This window comes from Helianthus annuus, chromosome 4 (assembly GCF_002127325.2).
Source record: "Helianthus annuus cultivar XRQ/B chromosome 4, HanXRQr2.0-SUNRISE, whole genome shotgun sequence".
NCBI classification, from domain to species: domain Eukaryota; kingdom Viridiplantae; phylum Streptophyta; class Magnoliopsida; order Asterales; family Asteraceae; genus Helianthus; species Helianthus annuus.
The window spans coordinates 174,691,086-174,714,252 of record NC_035436.2 but is presented as its reverse complement, the minus strand read 5'-3'; the positions used below and the strand labels follow the sequence as shown (position 1 = coordinate 174,714,252).

At 34.5% G+C, this 23,167-nt stretch overlaps 1 long non-coding RNA gene across 7 annotated transcripts; it reads right to left on the bottom strand.

The window, feature by feature from the left end:
- Positions 1-285: 285 nt before the first annotated feature.
- On the bottom strand, positions 286-12,384 carry LOC110937362. Of its 7 annotated transcripts, none has more exons than XR_004890576.1 (7): positions 12,069-12,384; positions 10,571-10,648; positions 10,425-10,488; positions 10,282-10,350; positions 10,154-10,203; positions 855-1,044; positions 286-452 (listed from the first exon to the last, which is right to left on the bottom strand). It is a non-coding gene; the product is annotated as an uncharacterized LOC110937362 (long non-coding RNA). The 7 variants fall into 7 exon arrangements; XR_004890572.1 differs by adding an exon at positions 536-602 and having other exon boundaries at positions 10,154-10,329; positions 10,425-10,483; XR_004890573.1 differs by having other exon boundaries at positions 10,282-10,329; positions 10,425-10,483.
- Between the last annotated feature and the right edge of the window lie 10,783 nt (positions 12,385-23,167).

Genomic DNA, 23,167 nt, shown 5'->3' with positions numbered 1-23,167 from the left:
ACTGTATAACATCATTGTTTGAAGTACAAAATACAACAGTATCTAAGTTACCCGAGAATAACAATAACATAAATATAACAGAGAATCTTTTATCATGATACATATAGACTCAAAATAACAATGATAAAAAGTAATGGAAACCTCCTGCTCATCTCTAAGATCTTCAAGTACTCAAATAGATACTTTTTCCATGATACTCCGCATCATAGCTTCAATGTTTGCTCATTGGCTGTCCAAATTTTTCTACATAGCTTCTACTTAGCTTTTTTTCCTTTGATGGTTCTCTTCAATTTTTTTTTGCATTTCAAGCAACTATGTCTTTTCAACTTCAAGGTACCCATGCGGCCAAGCCACTTCAACATTTAGCTCTTTTCCTTTGATGGTTCTCTTCAACTGTGTATTTTTTCCAGGAATTTGTTGGGAGAATTAATCTCTTTATTTTTGTCAACGACCTTGGAGCCATTTAAAAAAAGAACTATCAGAAAAAGAATTTAAACCCATGCCAAGATCAATTAAGAAATGAAAAAATCCCTACCCTTTTGTTCCTCAAACATCAAACTAGGAAAGCCTTCTAAGCAAACGTCTCCATGCTACCTTCCGACCTAGTTCCCATATCATATAATCCATAGCATTTGTTTCAAGTAAAATTTTCCAAACAAAAACCAAAACAAGTTACCACATTATTAAATACTAAGAATTGACAATTGAAAAACCAAAAGTTGAGTTTAAAATCTTTAAAATACGAGCAGATAAACAATGAGTCGACGCACTAGCTACTTAAAACTTGGTGAATAGCAAGTGTGATAATGTCTATTATTTGTAAGCTCCAAATTCCATTTAGAGAAAGAGCATACCGCTTTAGTTATAAGCGTTCTACGAAGCCAAAATTGCAGGTACGCAACCGCCTTCTTCAAGTAATCAACAGCACACCGGTGGAGGCATCGACTACCATTTAATGTGCTAGTGATGGTCTAGCAAAGAAAGGGCAGAGAGGACTAAAGAGAAGGGGGCACTCAGGCACGGAAAGAATTTCGAGTGGGAAACCTGGAACCATAAAGGTAAATCAATTTAGGGTTAAGGGTTCAAACTGTTGGAAATTAATCTACAAGTTTAAAAACTTTGAAGCTTAAAACAACTCATCATTAGTCTACATGTTTATAAGTCAACTTACATGAAAGGAAAACAAAAATATACCTGTTGCCTGTGTCAAAGACTAATAGTTAGTATTACAATGTAACACCCCAAAACCCGAATGTTTATATTCGTTAAATGTTATGATCGGGTACATCAAGAAATAAATAACTAGGTTATTCATCCTAGTTAAAAGTATGGTAGAAACAAATAAGGAATGAAAGTTGTGTCAATTCTAATTAGTGAGAAAACTTGAGGGACCAAAACGGTTAGGATGGAAAGATGGGTTTTATTTATGAAAATCAACACACACAAACACACACATTCGTGTGTTCTAGAAAGGAGCAGGAGCTCTCATGAGAGCTCAAGAAACCCTAAACGTGAAGAATCATCAAATCGAAGGGCAAATCAAGGTCTAAATTCATGAATGAACACGGATTAATGATCACCTTCACAAGGGGATCGTAAGGTATGTCTTAAAAGTTAGATTGGTGATCTTTCACGAAGTGGGTTATGATGTAAATTGCGAATTTGTATGAAATTGTGAATGGGTGTGTGTTAGAATCATCATATTGAACATGGGTTATGCATGATTTAGGTTAATTTGATGTTTAGAGGTGAAACCCATTTGTTTTGGTAAGGATGATGACTTGAATGATCACCCAAGTCCAATCCTTGTTCACATCTTGTTGTGTTATGGTGTATGTAATGCGTTCTTGTTAGGTAGATTGAATGTGATATGAATTTGTTGATGTTTTTGTGTTAATTGATGAATGAAAGCATGAAGTAGGAAGTAAAGCATGAAACACTTGTACATTATGCATAAATTGTGGCATGCACACCAAGTGTTTGATGAAATGCCTAGGTGGGATTAATAGATGAAATGGTATGCAAGTAATGGATGAAATCGTATAATATGGGGATATGATGTATTTGATGATAAATAAACATGAGAAATCTATTTTTATATGGAACTCATGTAGGATTTGGTTGGCCATGTTATTTAGTAAAAGTATGCATTAGAATATTGTACTCTATGTTGGAGTGGTATGATGTTTACTACATGTTTGAATAATTGCTTAATCAAAATTGATAAGTAAAAGTACACTAAATGTGAAGCATATGAGATCATTAGAATAGGATGAAGTTAGAATGATGTTGGGTTGTTAAGCATAGGTCATGGTGTTAGTTGTAGAATTATGTTACTAGAATGAACGGAATTAAATATGTTTGGTATGTGCATATAACTAGATGATCATGTGGTTGTATGCTTATTGCATCGTGAGTATGAAATGTATATAGTGTCATTAGTATAGTCTACTATAATGACATGGATGTATGAGGTTAAGTCGAAAGTTCATATGATAAATTGTTGACTTTTTGAAAGTCAACTGTGCATAAGTAGCAATGTTGGACTTTTGTCACAATTGTGATATTATAGAAAGTCATATGATGCGTGTTATATCCATACGTGTTATATGTGATGACACGATGAATTGTATGAGTTTGAAAGATTAACTTGTGGAAATATGCCTTATGCTTGTTAGAATTGACTAATGAAAGTCAAATGTGAAACATGAATTTGATATGATTGTTAATATGTACAATCATGTATGCTAACAAGAATGTGAATGCGATGACATGAAAGTATAGGGATCATGTCAAGATGGATGGAAGCATGGAAGGTTAACGGGTCAAAAAGAGGCGAGGAAACGGATGCGAATACGAACACTAAAGGTAAGTGATTTCCGTAATCACTTCGTAGTACAAGTAAGTAATAAAGTGTTGTAATGAATTAAATATGATGTTTGAGGTCAAATATGTGTTAAAGTCTTTCGTCGTAAATGATGGGTTTAAGGTTGACCAAAATGCCCATGATGGGTATTTTGGGGTAAACGAACTTAAAAGTGGTTTAGAAGCAAGTTATTCGATTAGAGTAATGTTTTGGACAAGTATGGAAGTGGGGATGATGGTTTGGTCGGTCATAGACCAATTAGTGCGCGAATACCCTTAACGGGTCAAATAGTTAGAAAATAGTTAAGTCGAATATATGTAAGTTAAGGATTTCCGTAATCCGGAGGTAAGATTTTAAGTTCATATGATAGAATGTGAATTTACAAGCATGTAGGAAGAAACGGGAGGTCAAACGGGTAAACGGTTCAAAAGTTACGTGCGTTTTAGTGTGTACGGACGACGTAACGAACCTGCAGAAAACTGCAAAAACTAGAGGGCGTCGCCGACGGGTAGGGTACCCAAAGGTGGGATCCTAAAGAACATGTAGTAATATGGTACCCAAAGGTGGGATCCTAAAGAATATGTAGTAATATGGTACCCAAAGGTGGGATCCTAAAGAATATGTAGTAATATGGTACCCAAAGGTGGGATCCTAAAGAATATGTAGTAATATGGTACCCAAAGGTGGGATCCTAAAGAATATGTAGTAATATGGTACCTAAATGTGGGATTCTAAGTTAAGAATTTCCTTAAGTAGATACGTATGAAGGTATGTATGTATGTATGTGTGAATATAAGTGGTATGTATGAATGAATGTATGTATGTATGTATGTAGGTGTGTATGTGGGTAGTATGTGTATGTGTATATATATATCCAAGTGAGTATGTACGAAAGTGTGTGCACGTATGTAGGGTTGTGAGAAGGCATGTAATAGGTATGTATGTAGACATGTATGCATGTATGTATGTAGGTATGCACGTATGTAGGAACGTACGTATGAATGTAGGTACGTAGGTTTGTAAGCAGTTATGTGTGAACGGATGCACATATGTAAGTATGTATGAAAGTATATACGCATGTATTCAATGAAATTGAGTATTGACGATAATAATAGTGTGCCTTGTGAACGAAGTGTAACGCAGGTACAATGAGAAAGTCTCACCACGGAATGTACGATCAAATGGAAAGCTGGGATGTAAAGAATTAACGGAACAAAAAGTAAACGTGAATAAATCTTGTATGTTTATAATGCGTACTAATGTTATGAATTTAATGTGGTGAGCGCAGGTAGTACGAGTCATGAGGATCATCAAGGAACAGAGATCGAGGATCGAGTCACTAGTGAGATTGTACGGGAACGTTGATGTATATAATGTAGTAAACATAAGCTATGTTTCTACTTAGTAAATAAGTCGATTGATGGATTTATGTGAAAGAGTTATGTTAAAGTTAATTTTTAAATAAGTTAAGGTGTTTATAATGAAAGAAAGTTTATGGCTTGAACTTCCGCTGCGACTTTTAGTCAAATACGTATTAGGGTCTTACAAGTTGGTATCAGAGCCCTGGTTTGAGGGAATCAAGTACGAGAAGGTAGGTACTTGAACTCAAACCTATGTGCTCTTGTGATAAGAAACCTGTACAATCCATGACTCGATCAAGATCTAAAGGTAGAAATGGTATGAAAACGTATATGTATGTATTCATATGGAGAAGCTAACGGTTTACTATGTGCAAGGTAAGCTTAAAAGTTTGGAGAGGATGATCCGTGAATGCAGTCTAAGGTGGATGCTAAGGCAGTTAAGGATGCGAATGGACAGACGGACCCCAGGTACACAATGTTGATATGTATGGGTACCGTTGTTAAAAGAAAAAGGAAGAAGTCTCCTTGGGAGGGTAAGTACTAAACGGAAGACAACGATATTGTCTTGGTAAAATTTAAAAAAAAAAAAATGTAGCACGAACTGAGACCCACTAATGCGGACATAAGGCGATGATTACCTGATGGCACGGAATTAGTATGTGAATTGCGCACCTGGCCAGTACGCAAGAAGCATATGACATTCGTGAGACCGTGGTAATTATCGCAGGTGTGTCCGTTAGAATTGGGTAGCAGGTGGGCGTGCGGGAGAAGTGGGTAGTAAGGCTCTCGGGAAATTGAGAGTACTATGTAGGAATGAAAAGTATGAGTGATAAAAATGAAGAATGTTGAATCCGTAAGAAAGTACGGATCAACAGGGTATAAATGAAATGTTTGAATCCGCGAGACGGATTCAAAGAATGAAAGGTGTAAAATGCAATGTTTGAATCCGCAAGATGGATTCAAGGAATGAAATGCAGAAAATGATATGTTTGAATCTGTGAGACGGATTCAGCACGTGTAATGAATGAAAGATGTGAATGGATGATGTAAGTGAAATGTTTAAATCCGCGAAAAGGATCTAAAGTACGAAAGGAAGAAAATGTATGAATGGTATGTTTGGAACCGCTAGACGGATTCAAAACATGAAAGCAATAAAAGGCATGAAGGTGACGTTTGAGTTCGCGGGACGGATTTAAAATATAAAAAGGATGAAATTAGTCCACATCACAATGTGTCGACAGTTTGACCGTGGTTGTGTCAAACGAGTCATACGGGTAAATGTAAAGTAATAAACAAAAGAATGATCGTAGTGGGCATGCAAACCTAAATTTTAAAGCTAAAGAAAGAAGTTCGAACAAGTTATGTGTTAAATATGTTAGTAATGGACTCTTAGGAGTCATAATGAATGACGGGCTACGAGCCGGACAATAATTTAAGTATGAATGAGAAGGGTGAGTTTTGTTAAGAATACCAAAATGATGTAATGGATGTCCTTGTAGGTAAACATGAAGGGAAAGACGTACGAATGTGTACCTCTTTACATCTACGGTAAGTAAGAAATGTCAGTTTGACCTTGAAACGTCAAACTGCAAAGGTCGACAAAATAAGTAACCAAAATAAAGAATTGCATGTAAGGAATGAAGTGTGGAAAATGTTATAGCATGTGCGTAGGAAATTGTAAAGAATTATAGGTGAGTAATCACCTAGTTTAATGAATGCTTGAATGAAATGTGCTAACCGCTAAAATTGTAGATGATAATGTTAGAAACTCTTGATGTGATGAAACCAACCGAATTGGTGGAAGGATGTGCACGGGCGAAAGCGCATTACGCGGATGAATGAAATCTAGCCTGGTATGGCTAGTACTCGTGAAGAATGCGGATCGATCTGGGTTACGGATCGTCGATTGATGATATGAGATGAGGTCAGTAAAAAGTTTAACTTATGTTAGATAAGTATGAATTGGTTAATTGGGTACGACCTACGAAATGAATGATGGAATGGGTATGGTATAGTATGGGAAGTTTGATTTTTTTTTTCAGTTGACATAAGAAGAAAACTATGTCATCAAGAAGCGAATCTCAAAGGTTTTGAGTGAAAAGTTCGAGTATTGGTTAAAATCTCATGAAATGAATTGCACGACACGTATGCTTATGCAAAATAAGTAAGGCACGAAATGAGAGGTATAGTAATGTAGAACGAATGAGGCAAGTTGAAGGTAACGTAAGGATATGTAAGGTACGAATGACTATAGAAAAGTAGAATGATGCTAACTATGGAGTTAAGCATGTAGGTGTAATTATGAAGTAGTAGTTTTGTTGTGATAACAAAACAAGAGTTGAATGTTATAGAATGTGTGTATGAAATGTAATCTTAAAAGACAAGATGAAAGTATTAGATCCGTTATAAACAAATCCTACGAATGAACGTATTATCACAAGCTTGAAGAAGTATGTATATTGACCTATTAAAAACGGGTCAAGGGAAATGAAAATGTTATGTGAAGGTATGGTGTGAAAAAATATGGACTTATTATAAAAAAAGTCAATAGTATGAATAAATATGAACTGAGATAGGATGATTACATATAATTATGATATGACTATGAAGTCAAACATAGATGTGTGTGTGTAAGAGGAAATGAGAAAGGTTTCGGGGACGAAACCTTATTTAAGGGGGGTAGACTTGTAACACCCCAAAACCCGAATGTTTATATTCGTTAAATGTTATGATCGGGTACATCAAGAAATAAATAACTAGGTTATTCATCCTAGTTAAAAGTATGGTAGAAACAAATAAGGAATGAAAGTTGTGTCAATTCTAATTAGTGAGAAAACTTGAGGGACCAAAACGGTTAGGATGGAAAGATGGGTTTTATTTATGAAAATCAACACACACAAACACACACATTCGTGTGTTCTAGAAAGGAGCAGGAGCTCTCATGAGAGCTCAAGAAACCCTAAACGTGAAGAATCATCAAATCGAAGGGCAAATCAAGGTCTAAATTCATGAATGAACACGGATTAATGATCACCTTCACAAGGGGATCGTAAGGTATGTCTTAAAAGTTAGATTGGTGATCTTTCACGAAGTGGGTTATGATGTAAATTGCGAATTTGTATGAAATTGTGAATGGGTGTGTGTTAGAATCATCATATTGAACATGGGTTATGCATGATTTAGGTTAATTTGATGTTTAGAGGTGAAACCCATTTGTTTTGGTAAGGATGATGACTTGAATGATCACCCAAGTCCAATCCTTGTTCACATCTTGTTGTGTTATGGTGTATGTAATGCGTTCTTGTTAGGTAGATTGAATGTGATATGAATTTGTTGATGTTTTTGTGTTAATTGATGAATGAAAGCATGAAGTAGGAAGTAAAGCATGAAACACTTGTACATTATGCATAAATTGTGGCATGCACACCAAGTGTTTGATGAAATGCCTAGGTGGGATTAATAGATGAAATGGTATGCAAGTAATGGATGAAATCGTATAATATGGGGATATGATGTATTTGATGATAAATAAACATGAGAAATCTATTTTTATATGGAACTCATGTAGGATTTGGTTGGCCATGTTATTTAGTAAAAGTATGCATTAGAATATTGTACTCTATGTTGGAGTGGTATGATGTTTACTACATGTTTGAATAATTGCTTAATCAAAATTGATAAGTAAAAGTACACTAAATGTGAAGCATATGAGATCATTAGAATAGGATGAAGTTAGAATGATGTTGGGTTGTTAAGCATAGGTCATGGTGTTAGTTGTAGAATTATGTTACTAGAATGAACGGAATTAAATATGTTTGGTATGTGCATATAACTAGATGATCATGTGGTTGTATGCTTATTGCATCGTGAGTATGAAATGTATATAGTGTCATTAGTATAGTCTACTATAATGACATGGATGTATGAGGTTAAGTCGAAAGTTCATATGATAAATTGTTGACTTTTTGAAAGTCAACTGTGCATAAGTAGCAATGTTGGACTTTTGTCACAATTGTGATATTATAGAAAGTCATATGATGCGTGTTATATCCATACGTGTTATATGTGATGACACGATGAATTGTATGAGTTTGAAAGATTAACTTGTGGAAATATGCCTTATGCTTGTTAGAATTGACTAATGAAAGTCAAATGTGAAACATGAATTTGATATGATTGTTAATATGTACAATCATGTATGCTAACAAGAATGTGAATGCGATGACATGAAAGTATAGGGATCATGTCAAGATGGATGGAAGCATGGAAGGTTAACGGGTCAAAAAGAGGCGAGGAAACGGATGCGAATACGAACACTAAAGGTAAGTGATTTCCGTAATCACTTCGTAGTACAAGTAAGTAATAAAGTGTTGTAATGAATTAAATATGATGTTTGAGGTCAAATATGTGTTAAAGTCTTTCGTCGTAAATGATGGGTTTAAGGTTGACCAAAATGCCCATGATGGGTATTTTGGGGTAAACGAACTTAAAAGTGGTTTAGAAGCAAGTTATTCGATTAGAGTAATGTTTTGGACAAGTATGGAAGTGGGGATGATGGTTTGGTCGGTCATAGACCAATTAGTGCGCGAATACCCTTAACGGGTCAAATAGTTAGAAAATAGTTAAGTCGAATATATGTAAGTTAAGGATTTCCGTAATCCGGAGGTAAGATTTTAAGTTCATATGATAGAATGTGAATTTACAAGCATGTAGGAAGAAACGGGAGGTCAAACGGGTAAACGGTTCAAAAGTTACGTGCGTTTTAGTGCGTACGGACGACGTAACGAACCTGCAGAAAACTGCAAAAACTAGAGGGCGTCGCCGACGGGTAGGGTACCCAAAGGTGGGATCCTAAAGAACATGTAGTAATATGGTACCCAAAGGTGGGATCCTAAAGAATATGTAGTAATATGGTACCCAAAGGTGGGATCCTAAAGAATATGTAGTAATATGGTACCCAAAGGTGGGATCCTAAAGAATATGTAGTAATATGGTACCCAAAGGTGGGATCCTAAAGAATATGTAGTAATATGGTACCTAAATGTGGGATTCTAAGTTAAGAATTTCCTTAAGTAGATACGTATGAAGGTATGTATGTATGTATGTGTGAATATAAGTGGTATGTATGAATGAATGTATGTATGTATGTATGTAGGTGTGTATGTGGGTAGTATGTGTATGTGTATATATATATCCAAGTGAGTATGTACGAAAGTGTGTGCACGTATGTAGGGTTGTGAGAAGGCATGTAATAGGTATGTATGTAGACATGTATGCATGTATGTATGTAGGTATGCACGTATGTAGGAACGTACGTATGAATGTATGTACGTAGGTTTGTAAGCAGTTATGTGTGAACGGATGCACATATGTAAGTATGTATGAAAGTATATACGCATGTATTCAATGAAATTGAGTATTGACGATAATAATAGTGTGCCTTGTGAACGAAGTGTAACGCAGGTACAATGAGAAAGTCTCACCACGGAATGTACGATCAAATGGAAAGCTGGGATGTAAAGAATTAACGGAACAAAAAGTAAACGTGAATAAATCTTGTATGTTTATAATGCGTACTAATGTTATGAATTTAATGTGGTGAGCGCAGGTAGTACGAGTCATGAGGATCATCAAGGAACAGAGATCGAGGATCGAGTCACTAGTGAGATTGTACGGGAACGTTGATGTATATAATGTAGTAAACATAAGCTATGTTTCTACTTAGTAAATAAGTCGATTGATGGATTTATGTGAAAGATTTATGTTAAAGTTAATTTTTAAATAAGTTAAGGTGTTTATAATGAAAGAAAGTTTATGGCTTGAACTTCCGCTGCGACTTTTAGTCAAATACGTATTAGGGTCTTACATACAAGCAAGGGGATTTGCATATAATGGTATATGATCTTCAATTATAAAAGAATAATACCTATTTGGATGGCATCTGACTATCAATCCATTAAAGATCATCATTTTCACCTGCACATAGGCATCTAAAGAATCATAAAAAGAGTAACTCATTTTGCTGAAAAAAATGTAAATCGTTAAAATTTTAACTTGTCATATCATCCTTGTCTTCATACTCCTCATCCTTATCAACCTCATCTTGTCATTTGAAATAAAATACTATCATTAAATAGCAATAACAAAAATACTGAAACAACAAACAAAGATATAGTTAAATCACTGAACTTACGTACCTTGAGATCTTATAATACCCCCTTCATTCTCATAATTTTCCAACCATATAGTTCCATATCTAATCTGTTAATATGTAAAAGCATAGAGTAAATTAACATAAATAATAGTTTTAATTAAATAACTTTTAAGATCAACAAAATAGTACCTAGAAATATCTGATCATCCTAATCAACAAGAAGCAATCACGTTGGCCGGAATTCTGTTAAACTGTCCAATATATTAACTTGAAACAAAAAGAACACAAACAGATAGTCATAAGGACATAATTTTCTATTTGGTTTAGAATCAGCACACTTTTATATAGCATCAGGTGGTAAGTTCAAGTAGGGAGAAATAACTCACATAGATTAAAAAATGGACACATTAATTTCTTCTGTAAACATCAACAGTTAAGATTAAAAAAAATAACTCAAACTCTTGTATTTCCATGCTAAAGGGCATTTAGACACTAACTAGTTGTTTATTAAACCCACATGAATTAAAAGCATTGCCAAGTTGAGTATATCATTTCGTGATTGCTTGAGAATGTACAATGTGTTGCTAGTTATAAGTTAACAGTGGTACTGGCTCTGTGATTGCTGGAGAATGTACAAGGTGTTGCTAGTTATAAGTTAAGAATGGTACTGGCTCGTGCAACCCTTGTGGACGTACATGTATCAACCTTTAGAATTGGTATGAAGGAAATGGAAATATATCAATAAAAGAAAAACCAACAACAACAACAACAACCATACCCAGTAAATCCCACAAATAGCAAAGCTACGTATAGGGTCTGGGGAGGGTAGGATGTAGACAGACCTTGCCTCTAACCATAGGGATAGAGAGGCTGCTTCCAGAGAGACCCTCGGCTCGAAAACGAACAACAAACCAACACACCAAGTCAAAGAATATAGAAATAAGAAGTCCCACATACCAAGAAATTGATCCGAGTGACACATTATAATGTAAATCATGTATAATAGCAATGCATACAACATCATTTGGGCATGAACACAAGAAGGCAATCACCGGAAAAGTCCCTTAAAGAGTAAGAAAAACCTACCTCCTTAAAATACACCAAAGACCTTACTGCAATATCTTCTAGAAGTCCTTAACCCTAATCCTACGCCTCCACGAAGTCCTATCTTGGACCATGTCCTCATAAAGATGCAACTCTACTAAATCATGCCTATATACCTAGGTTTTGTTTAGGTGATAAAAAAAATATCAATATAACAAAGTAATTAAATAACTAGCTGAACACTCAAGAATCAATATCCATCACCATCAATGCTTAAACATGAAAATTACCCAGTTGATAACTTATCAATATCCATCAACACCAATGCTAAAAACATGATTAGGTAATAAAGAATATCAATGAAATATAGTATTAGACTAACTGGCTAAACATTTAAGAATCAATATCCATCGCCATCATATTACACACACAAATTAACTCAAAATTAAGCAACATGATGGTATTTCGAGCAAAATTAAAATGCAGATTCAACATGATGTTACTTTTTCCAGAACTAACTGAATCGAGGATTAGATCAATTAAACAAAACACAATTATAAGATAAATAGTTGCATTATTTCAAATAAACACAACATCACATATTTATGATCAACTTAACATATACATATTCTTGTTAACTGACCAAGAATTGAAGATGGGTTGAAGCATCGATTGAACCACTCGCAAGAGACGATTAAGCAAACTTCTGGTGGTTGAATCATCGATTGAACCACTCACTTATGGTTGAATTGGGTTATGTGGTTTGAGAGTGGAGAGTGGAGATGGAAACTATTTTTTTAAGGTAATTGCCGCTAATCTTAGGTTTTGATATCGGTTTGAGAGTGAGAGAGGGAAACTAAAAAATTTACTTGCAAAATTGCCGCCATCGAATGAATGTTGCTCACTTGCTGATGGATCACATAAAACCTAATTTCAACTCAAACTGATAAACCAGAGGTTGTGCTTCAAATATGTGATTTTGGGGTTCGAAACTGCACCCACGACCCCAAACTTGTTTTTAAAAAAGTTTTTTCATTGTGTTTGTATTTCTTTTTTCCTTTTTTTGTTTTATTTCCTTTTTGATTTCTTTTTTATTCCATTTTAATTAACTTGCATATTTAACCAACCAATTAACCAAACACGTTATATTTTTTTGGATTTCGTCTTTCCTTTTATACCCGCCACACTGCGCGGGTTTTGGACAATTTTTTTTGAACGACAGGGAACGACGTGCCAATCACCGTGACATTGGGCATTGTCGTCAAGGTCGACTACTCGACCGCCGCCAGCCCCTTGGCTCTTTCAGATGCGCGATTGCGCGGAAACCCGATCTCCCCTCTCTTGCTTTGTTTATTTTAGTTTTTGTTGTGTGAGCGTTATTATAAAATTTGATTTTAGATTTAGATTGCTCATTCTCTCTTCACAATTTGTTTTTCAACCAGCCTCTGATTATCTTTATTATTATACTGTAATGTAATTTAATGAATCTCATCTTTCCAACTCGTTTTTTCAACCGACCTCAATTTATTGTTATTTTAATGATTGGTTTTAACAAATTACTATTTAACAGTTGGCTTTTTTTATATATATAAGAAGTTACGTAATACTTAAGCCTATAAGTGTTGTGATAATAATACTTAAGCTTAAATAAAAGAGTTAGGAGATTGCTATTAACTGGTAGCACAGCTGATAGCATTTAGACTTGAACATAAGAAAAGATGTCTTAGTATAAGCTAAGCCACTTGTTTAAGCAATTAGGTGTTGTAATAATACCTAAGTTTAAACGGAGAATTAGGAACTTTAATATTATCTGGTAGCACTCAGGATAATATTTAGACTTGAACTTAAGAATTTTGCCTTAATATAAGCTTCAAGATAAATTACTTATATAAGTATAATGTAATGGATATTGGTATGCCATAAGAATAGTGAATAGAACATTGCAAGGTACGATAAATAAGCAATAACTCATAATTGCTATTAATTTTGCGTATTGATATTACTTGGTCTAGAATAAGATATGTTACGGAAATATAAATTTCCTTGATTCTGGATAAAAGCCCTAATAAAAGAGGCACTTTCAAAATCTTGAAAAGATACTATTTATGGGAAATAGAAAATCTTCTCCGGCAAAACTGGGTATTGAGTAGCAGACTCTCCAGCTTGTTCGGATATACTGAGATTACCTCTCCGGCGCGAACCGGATAAGACGGGGTACATAGTATGTCAAACAAGTGACAAGATTTCCCTAAATAATATCATGAGCTGATATCTGACTTGCTTTGGAAATATGAATCTATTATATACATTTAACCTTATGAAAGGTATGTATATTACATCATGTGAAATATATAATATAGATATGTATATCTATAAGAAATTATAAAAGTCAATTAAGAATAAAGCATAAACAGATGTGTCAATAATAAATCTAAATTTCTTTATCAGGAATCTTTTTTCCGATATCAAACATTATTCTGTTTGATCATCTACCTCGTAACTCGTGCGACAATATAAACAATGGAAACCCATTAAATTGGGACATCATCAAAAGTAAAAGAAATTCTAAAAGAGTTATCATATACGATTTATGCAAGTAAAAAGCATATAAAGTTGTGCTAATGCACAAGAACACACATGAAACTTAAATTATATGTCCACAGACGTCAAAGTTTATCACACACAACTTCCAAAGCAAGACCTTTGAAAAATATAAATTTGGGCACGATAATAATTCCGTCAGTAAAAGAACTCCTAATAAAAAAGCGGCACTTTGCCACATGATCTTACAAACGATCAAAATATCGCTGAGGTAAACAATATTTCACAACCATCGGTGCACAGTCTAATTATAGTCATAATTATTGGCACTACAAAAGAAGTCAGCTACCTTTGCAAATTCCCTATTTCATTTCATTTCATTCGACATTCCTTGGTAATGTCACTTAACAAAGGTTATCACACGAAATTCCAGATAAAACTCTTATATTTCTTTCGGTACAATTCTGACTTCTGCCTAAATAAGTTGACTTTCGTGTTTCTACTTCTTTTAATGGTCATCATACCATAAAGATTTCTTTCATAGTAGCAAATATTGGTCCATTTCATTTCTTGATAAATCCACACGCTACACATGCACTGTTTGTTGTGCATGTGATTCATTTGAATTATGAAAATCATAGGAGGGCATCAATCCAATTTGTTGTTTTATCAAAAGTTCAAATATCATTTCACTATACTTGATCTTTGTATTGTAAAACACGTTTTTACAAAGAAATGACTCTTTTATATTAAAGCAATGAATTTCTTGAAAAACTCGATTTTCTTTTAAAAGTATACATAATTTTTGTTGTGATCATGTTTGAACTTTCTTATTCAAACTCGTTATATTCAAAATCAGTTAACTTGCTCACAAAACATATTCCATTCAAGGTCCCATATGATGAATTGAAGCCATCATATTCAAATAATCCTAACCAGCACTTCAATTCTCTTGAACTATAACATGCTTGTTGGTCTTCAACTTCATTAAATCATTTTCTTTACATCACGATCACCTTGTAGTGACTTTTTCACAAATTTGAAGATTGCACTAATCTCGTTTACATTTATGACTAGTTATTATTATTATTATTATTATTATTTTTAATTAATATTTGTAATAAAATATTAATAATAATGGTGTTAATATTATTTTTTTAAGATTATTGTCAAGGACAGGTATTGGGTAGCCTAGCCTTAGTTAGGCATGGACTGGCCACCTATGCTTAAACAAGGCAGCACTAACCAATATCCAACCATGATAATAACTATTTAATGTATATAAAAGTCATCATACTTATTTAGTAAATTTCAATTATATATAAATATATTTTTATATTATATATATATATATATAGAAATATATATACTTTGTACCGTAAAGAGAAGATATATTTTCATAAAACAACTAAAGGGACGAATAAAATTATCTAAATAATTGTCTAAGCATTCATGAACAATACATATTATAAATAAATGTTCATCTTGATTAATATTTCACAACCATTAAATACTTATAGAAATATTCTTTTATAATATATATATATATATATTAACATATCAAATGTTATTTACGCAAGCCAATATTTAAGTATGCTTGATATTAAAATAAACATTTATTATTTTACTTTTATGATTTAAAATACCCTATTATAAAATCTTACAGTTAAACATACTTGATTTTAAAAATGATAATCGTAAGTTTTAGAATATTGGGTAAACCTATTTATAAAACATATATCATTATATTGTCAAAATTACCACGGGTTTTGATATTTTAAACCTAGCTATATTTATTTATTTATTATTCTACTTTATGATAACATAAAAGGAAAAGAAATTTAATAAATCAAAATATCACCTATCTTTAATCAAACATTTTGATTAAAATCATCTGAATACAATTATGTATTAAGACAAAAATACACTAACTTTATTGTCTTTTCATGTATTCTTACAAATCGCCTATCTCAGCACATTGATTTTCTCATATCATAATTCAATATTTGACGAATCATTTTCATGTTTTCATTTCATTTTGAACCTGTCAATCTTGAGTCTTCCTTAGGTACCAATCAAGGTAAGTTTTCTTCTGACCAAGAATTTTATTAATTCCAAAAAGTTCTTCACATTTATTTTAAAAATCTATTGATCATATATCTTTTGGCTTGAACATAATCACCTTAGAAACTATATCATTTCATTAGGAATGTCTCATCTTTTGAAATATCCAGATTCGCTTCCTTGAAACTCTCAATTTCAAAAACAATAAATTTATTCGGTCATCATAATTATTGAATTCTTTCAATCATTACAAACACTTTGTAGCGTCCAAATAGATTTGTAGCCTGTGCTAAACCCTATTCATACGTCATTCGTTTGATTTGTCATATTCTTGGTACAATTATGTACTCAGATTACGATACACTAAACTCTATTGTCCAGTACCATTTAAGTAAACGATATTGATTTTCGGATAATCATTAACAAATCACTTTCCATACTTCCATTCACAAATAGATATTTATCAATTCAGAATCTCCCCCAATTGATCAAAGTAAGTTCATTTCGGATATTGAATCCAATTGTTTCTATAAACCATTTTTATTTTTAAATTCATACCCCTCAAAATATCTTTTGATTCCATTCCACGATACATTATTTCTCTTAATTAAAAGAAGAAACATAACCCCAAGAAATATCATAGTCCAAATCTCGAGGACGAGATTTTTATTAAGGTGGGGAGGATGTAACAACTCTCACTAAAATTAATACTTAGTATGATAATTATCCAAAAAGGAAACCCTAAGTGAGACACCCAAGTGATTCTGCATAAACCCTAAAATTTTCAGAACAATCGAAATCAGGATCAGGGCCCCTAAAACTCAGGGGGGGTATTCCCTACTTGACGATTATCCTCTTAACTCGTTGTCAAAATTAAAATTTTTGAATTCATCAACTCAGCAGGCCTAGTCCCACACGTGGCAACCCTATGACCCTTAGGTGTCCCTTACGGACCGTAAGGGAATAGTCTTACGGTCCGTAAGCATGTCAATTTTGGTGTATAAATAGCAGGCATTGGGACTTGAAATCAGAAGTGAGAACGACGTAAATTCTCATTGTATACGTCGAGTTATAGCCGAAATAGTCTCCAAATCACTAATTAGTATAGCGGGGTGCTGCTACGATGCCGGGTATTAACTCGATCGCTGTTCAATTCTTTTCTTTCCGTCAGCTTTTATTTTTGTAAATAATAGCTCGGGATTTTACCCTCTGAATCCCTAAACTCTGCCCGTTATTAGGTAATAACTCTAATCACTGGTACGATACTCTATCCGATCGATGGAAACTATCCGACAAGATGTTTAAGTGTTATCCTTTGTCATTAGTCGTGATTCCGACAGGATGTTTGAGTACCACCCGAACTCGGAGAATACTCTGTCATTCGTTGTGAATCCGACGGATGTTTAAGTGATTGTACTTTGTCATTCGTTGTGAGGATTTTATCTCGTGATTATCGTTAAAGTTGAATTGAGTTAATACACTAATATGAGTTCCCTTGTATCTAGAAATTAGAACTCGTAAGCAGGGAGCTGCTAGAATACTTAAAAGCTAAGTAAACTTAATAAGTTAAATAAACTTAGCAATTAAGTTAGCTGAGTAGATTAATTAATTTGTTAATTAAGTTTAGTATGATTAATTAATCAGTTAATAAATATTAATTAAGCTAACAAGATTAATTAAGCTAAGTAAGATTTATAAATATATATATATATATATATATAGGGTCGTATGAGAACGTTTAATATTAATAATTAAATATATTATTTTTTGACTTTACTCCGTTTTTAATGAAACTTAGGTTAAAACATAGATAAAAATATGCTCGTTCTAAAGACATATTCGTCGTTTTATAAAACGTCATATTTTAAAAGTTATAAGAGAAAAACGAGTGAAGTAGCTGAATTAATATATATAAGCAAGCTAGCTAGCATGTCAAGCAGGTAGGTAGGCATGTCAATTGTATCCCACATCGATCAATCAGAAGATTTGTTGAGGTGCTTGCTTACTTGCTATAAATAGGAACCTAGGATTTCATTTTTCTTTGCTCATTTCTCTTCTTCTTCTCTCTATACGTTGGTGTTCTAACCAATAATCACCGATGCAATGTTCTATCCGATCGATTCAGGAACCAACTAACGGATGCCAAAGTGCTATACTTTGAGAGTTCGTTAAACGGATGCCAAAGTACTATACTTTGTGATTTCGGTAAACGGAATCCAAAGTGCTACACTTTGTGAAATTCGTTAAGGTTTGAATCTCGTGACTACCGTTAAGGTTTGATTTGGGTTTTACACAAATACGTATTCCATTCTGTTAAACTATATGTTTAACTACCGAGAATACTCCCAACTACACGCTTACAATCAAACAAACTATTAAATCATCAGAAGATCTAGAATAATAAAGTGCATGCTTAATTATCGGAAGAAGTAGAATCAAGAAGCTTGTTAACTCAATCTTGCATGCTTATAAAGTGAGTCATTCTCTTTTTATCAACTGTTTTACAATATTCCAAATTATTTTCCAAAGTTATAATTACAGGGATTAAGTCTTTGTAATCACCAAATTACAGCCGGTATGTGGGGTATTGTGCACATTACTAGTGTTATCAGTTTAGGTAAGCGTACCTAATTCATGAAACGTCACTTTTAGGTGAACGGACCTAATAGTGATTGATGTCACTTGTGGGTGAACGGACCCAATAGTGATATGACCACAATCACCGAAACGAGTCGAGTGACAAATACTGTGGGTAGTTGGTTGATATCAGAAACATTGTAAGCGCTCTTAATACTGTAATTTATAACCAATGTGTCATTTTTAGTAAACTGAATGATTCACTCAGTATTTCCCGCTGACAAAACCTTTTTAAAAACGCGTTTCAGGTAATTACAGTAGATTGGAGTAAGGATTGGATCCGGCACTGAAAGACTTCAAGAAGTGGCTTATTTTATTAATTAAATCAACTTAAGAAATATTGTTTTTGGGTTTATCCCTTATTAAAAGCTACATTTGTAAAACATGGAATTATTCCATCTATTTAAATAAAATCCGGTGTTTTCTAAACTCTGATATTTTTCCTAACTCACGGTCCTGATAAAATTTCCGCTGCAATGTTTTCAAAAATAACCACGGGTACCGCTTGGCTGCTCGCGACTCCCGATTCCGTCCAGAGTGGGTCAGGGTGGGTCTGGGGTCGTGACAGTAAAGGTGGTATCAGAGCCACTGCTTTAAGCCTATAAGTGTTGTGATAATAATACTTAAGCTTAAATAAAAGAGTTAGGAGATTGCTATTAACTGGTAGCACAGCTGATAGCATTTAGACTTGAATATAAGAAAAGATGCCTTAGTATAAGCTAAGCCACTTGTTTAAGCAATTAGGTGTTAGATAGATCATCCACAATAAAAAGACCCAAAAACATTAATTTTTCAAAAGCACTAAAAGCCATCAACAAGGAGACCCAAAAAACATAAAAAAAAGGATTAATTACATATATACCATTACAAACTTGAAAATTTTTATATATACCTAACAAAAACTTAAAATATCATATATATGCTCTTACAAATATTTATATCAAATATACCCAATTTATTAAAAATAATCAAAAAAATAATCATTTTACCTTTATTTCTTTAACTTCAAGTTTTCGTATATGTTAGTGCACTACATCTGTTGATTGCGTCTAGGTGTCTAGGATCAGGTCTTACATTGTATTGTATAGCATAGGGCACGAAATACGAGAAAACTGGAGTCTGTATAGGTTTTATGTCTTAGGTCCGCTCATAGGGACATAATGATCTTGGTTCGCTCATAGGTGCATGTTGGTCCGCTTATGTGGACTTGTCAGGTCCGCTCTTATGGTCATGTGACACATAAGCGGACCCAACTGTCTATATATAGGGTAGTTTGAGCGATCCTCAGTAGAGTTGTTGTTGGATTCCACGCCGAAGCTCTGCCGGTGTGACGATTGCGCTGTAAAACGTTTCAAATCAATAAAACAAGCAGTTAGAAGGAAGAACAAGCTATATCTACTTGCATTTCTTATTATTCCGCATCTGAAACGCAAGAGACAACCTCTGAACGACTCGTTCGAGTCAGCAAACGATCCTACAAGTGGTATCAGAGCTTGGGAGGAGGTTTTCTGCAGAATATAGCCGGATTTCATCGTTTCTTCTTACTTCTACACCTTCTTTTCTCATTTCCGGGAGATTTCACGGTTGAATTTCGTTCAAAAGTTCACAGATTGTGTATAATCATACTTAGACAAACCCTGGAAAGTTTCGTGTCAAAATTCGAAGTTTTAATGGGTCAAAACATGTTCGTTATGTGGTTCGCTCGTAATGACGTCATCATGATCCGCTCATAGATCACTGTCTGGTTCGCTCATTTGTACACGTTTAAGTGTGGTTCGCTCCAAATTAGTAGTCTGGTTCGCCTGAGTGTACATTTTTGCTTCTGGTTCGCTCCAAAAATCAAGTCAGGACCGCTTATTTGTCAAACTTGGTTCGCTCTAAGGAAATTCTTGGTTCGCTCCAAAGACATTGTTGGTCCGCTCCAAAGAACACTTTTTGGTTCGCTCGTGTGAACATCTGGTTCGCTTATTTGTGCAAAGTTGATTCGCTTTTCTGTCATCTGTTTAGTTCGCTTATAAGTCAGTATGGATACCGAGTTCTACAACACTTTTGCTACATCGACTACTCCAGCCGCAATTGCTCAAGCAATGAATTTAGAAAACGAGACGGGAACGACTCAAAAGCCCCCTAGATTGATGAGCATTAAGGAGTATTATGGATGGAAAGATCGGTTTGAAAACTGGGTTCAAGCAAACCATCTCAGATCGTGGGAGTGCATATTGAAGAAGTACACTTTGCCTCGAACAGATTTGCAAGTTATTAAAGAGATATCCGAGTTTACTGATCAAGAAAGAGCAATGTATAGAGCCGAGAAAATGATGATCAGTTTGTTGCAGTAGGCTATAAAGGAAGATATATTCATCTTGTTACAGCACGACAAGATTGCTAAGTCGATATGGGATGCTCTTAAGGTTAAATTCGAGGGAAGTGAAAACATGATCAAAAGCAAGAAAGCTTTGTTAAAGAAAGAGTTCGATTTGTTTAGCAGTTTGCCGGGAGAGGATACTAAAATACTAATCGAGAGATACTGTCACTTGGTGCGATCGTTATCGATGTTGGGAGTTGAAAAAGGTCGTGAGGAATGGGTGGATAAATTGGCTGACGCGTTACCTTAGAAAGAGTGGGGAACGTATTTGATGATTTTAAAGAATACTGGAGTGTATGACGGACTGACTATTTCACAGTTTATTGAAAAAATAGAGAGTCAGGATCTTGAGCAGCAAAAGATCGCGAGAATGAACAGTACGAGTAGTCAACATGATGTGAAGATGTATTACCGGGGTAGTGTTCCAGTTACTGAATCTGAGAGAAGTCCAAAGATTCAAACCGCTTTCAGTGCTGGTGATTCATCTGAAAAATCTGATCAGGGTTCAAACAAGAGTAGCAGCGGGTTTTCATCGTTTCCGAGTGTTAATCAAAAAGAGACTAACACAAGTTTTCAGTCTCAGAGTACAAAAACAGGAAACGGATATGTGATTCAATGCAACATAGCTCTCAACCTTCCAGAAGGTCGAAGCTTCTCTGAAGACACTGCTAAAGACCACATGGCACTTCTGGGTTCAGTTCTGTTATCCTATGAAGGTTTTGTTGCTGGTCGAATCGGAAATCCTATGCTTACCAAAGAGGATTACGATCAGATAGACGCCGAAGAAATGGAACTCATGGATATTAAATGGTGTCTTGCTAGTGTTCTTCGACGAGCTGAGAAGTTCAAAACCATTACCGGGAGAAATGACTTTCTTGATGCACATGTCTCTACCTTAGGTTTTGATAAATCTAAAGTTACTTGTTTTCGATGCAGGGAGAAAGGTCATTTCAAGCGGGAGTGTAAAGGAAGAGAAGCTAGCGGAGCACAGAATCCATTCGGGAAAGATGATTACTATCGCAAAGCTATCTATCAGCAAGTTGGTCAATCCCAAGAACCGCAGACAGCTCACGGAAGAAAGATTGAAGATCCGAAAAGAGCATGTTTGGTAGATTTCAGCTGGAGTAATTACATATCATCTGAAGCCACAGCAGCACGCATTAGTGATCAAGATGAGGAGAAACTACCAGAAGGTTTCAGTTGGGATATGTTTGTGGATAAGAAGGGAGAGTTCAAAGCCTTCATTGCCAAGATTGTCCGAGAGCCAGATTTGTTCGCTACTTGGATGAAATCTATTGGAGAAACTGTGAAAAGCGAAGATGAAAAGTCTGTGTCATCTGATGAAAGTTCAGACAGTACTGATGAACTTTCAGAAAATTCTGGGGAAGTTTCAGAAGATTCAGATGAAGATTTACAGAATTCTGATAAAAGTGTACAAAATGAAAATGTTCAAGAAAAGGAAGTTGTCTTTGATAAAACACCGTCTGATTCTGATGTATCAGATGGTGATTCTGATAAGTCTGTACACTTTGATCAATCACCTGATCACAGCAGTAGTGATGATGAGGAAGAAAAACACATAAATATTGCAAAAACTCATCTTTCACCTGAAAGTGTTCATTTCTATTTTGCAGAAAGAATGGAGAAACTGAAGGAGAAACGAGCTGCTAAAGAACAACAAGCTGAATCTGAAGGTGATATTCAGAACACTGAGAATGTTGCTGAGAAGATTACTGAGGTTGTGAAAGAAGAAGAAAAGGTGATTGAAGTTGAAAAGATTGTTGAAGTCGTCAAGCCGTGTGAGAAGTGCTTGGAAGCTTGCAAGAATTGTGCAGCTAAAGACGACATCATAGCTGAGTACGAGAAGAAAAAGGAGCAGTTACTGTTCAATCTCAACTATGTGAAAGAATCATATGATGTTCTGAATAAAACAGTAACTGGTCTCCAAAAGACAAACTCAGAAAAAGAGCAAGCATTGACAATGTTGAATGCAGTTTTAATGACAAAACAAAAAGCGATAAACTTTTACATCGAAGAGAGTGCTAAGTGGAAGCAAGAGTTGGAGACGGAAAAGATAGAGAATGAGAGAATTAGACGCTTATTGCAAAGTTATTCTAGTTCTGATTATCTCATTG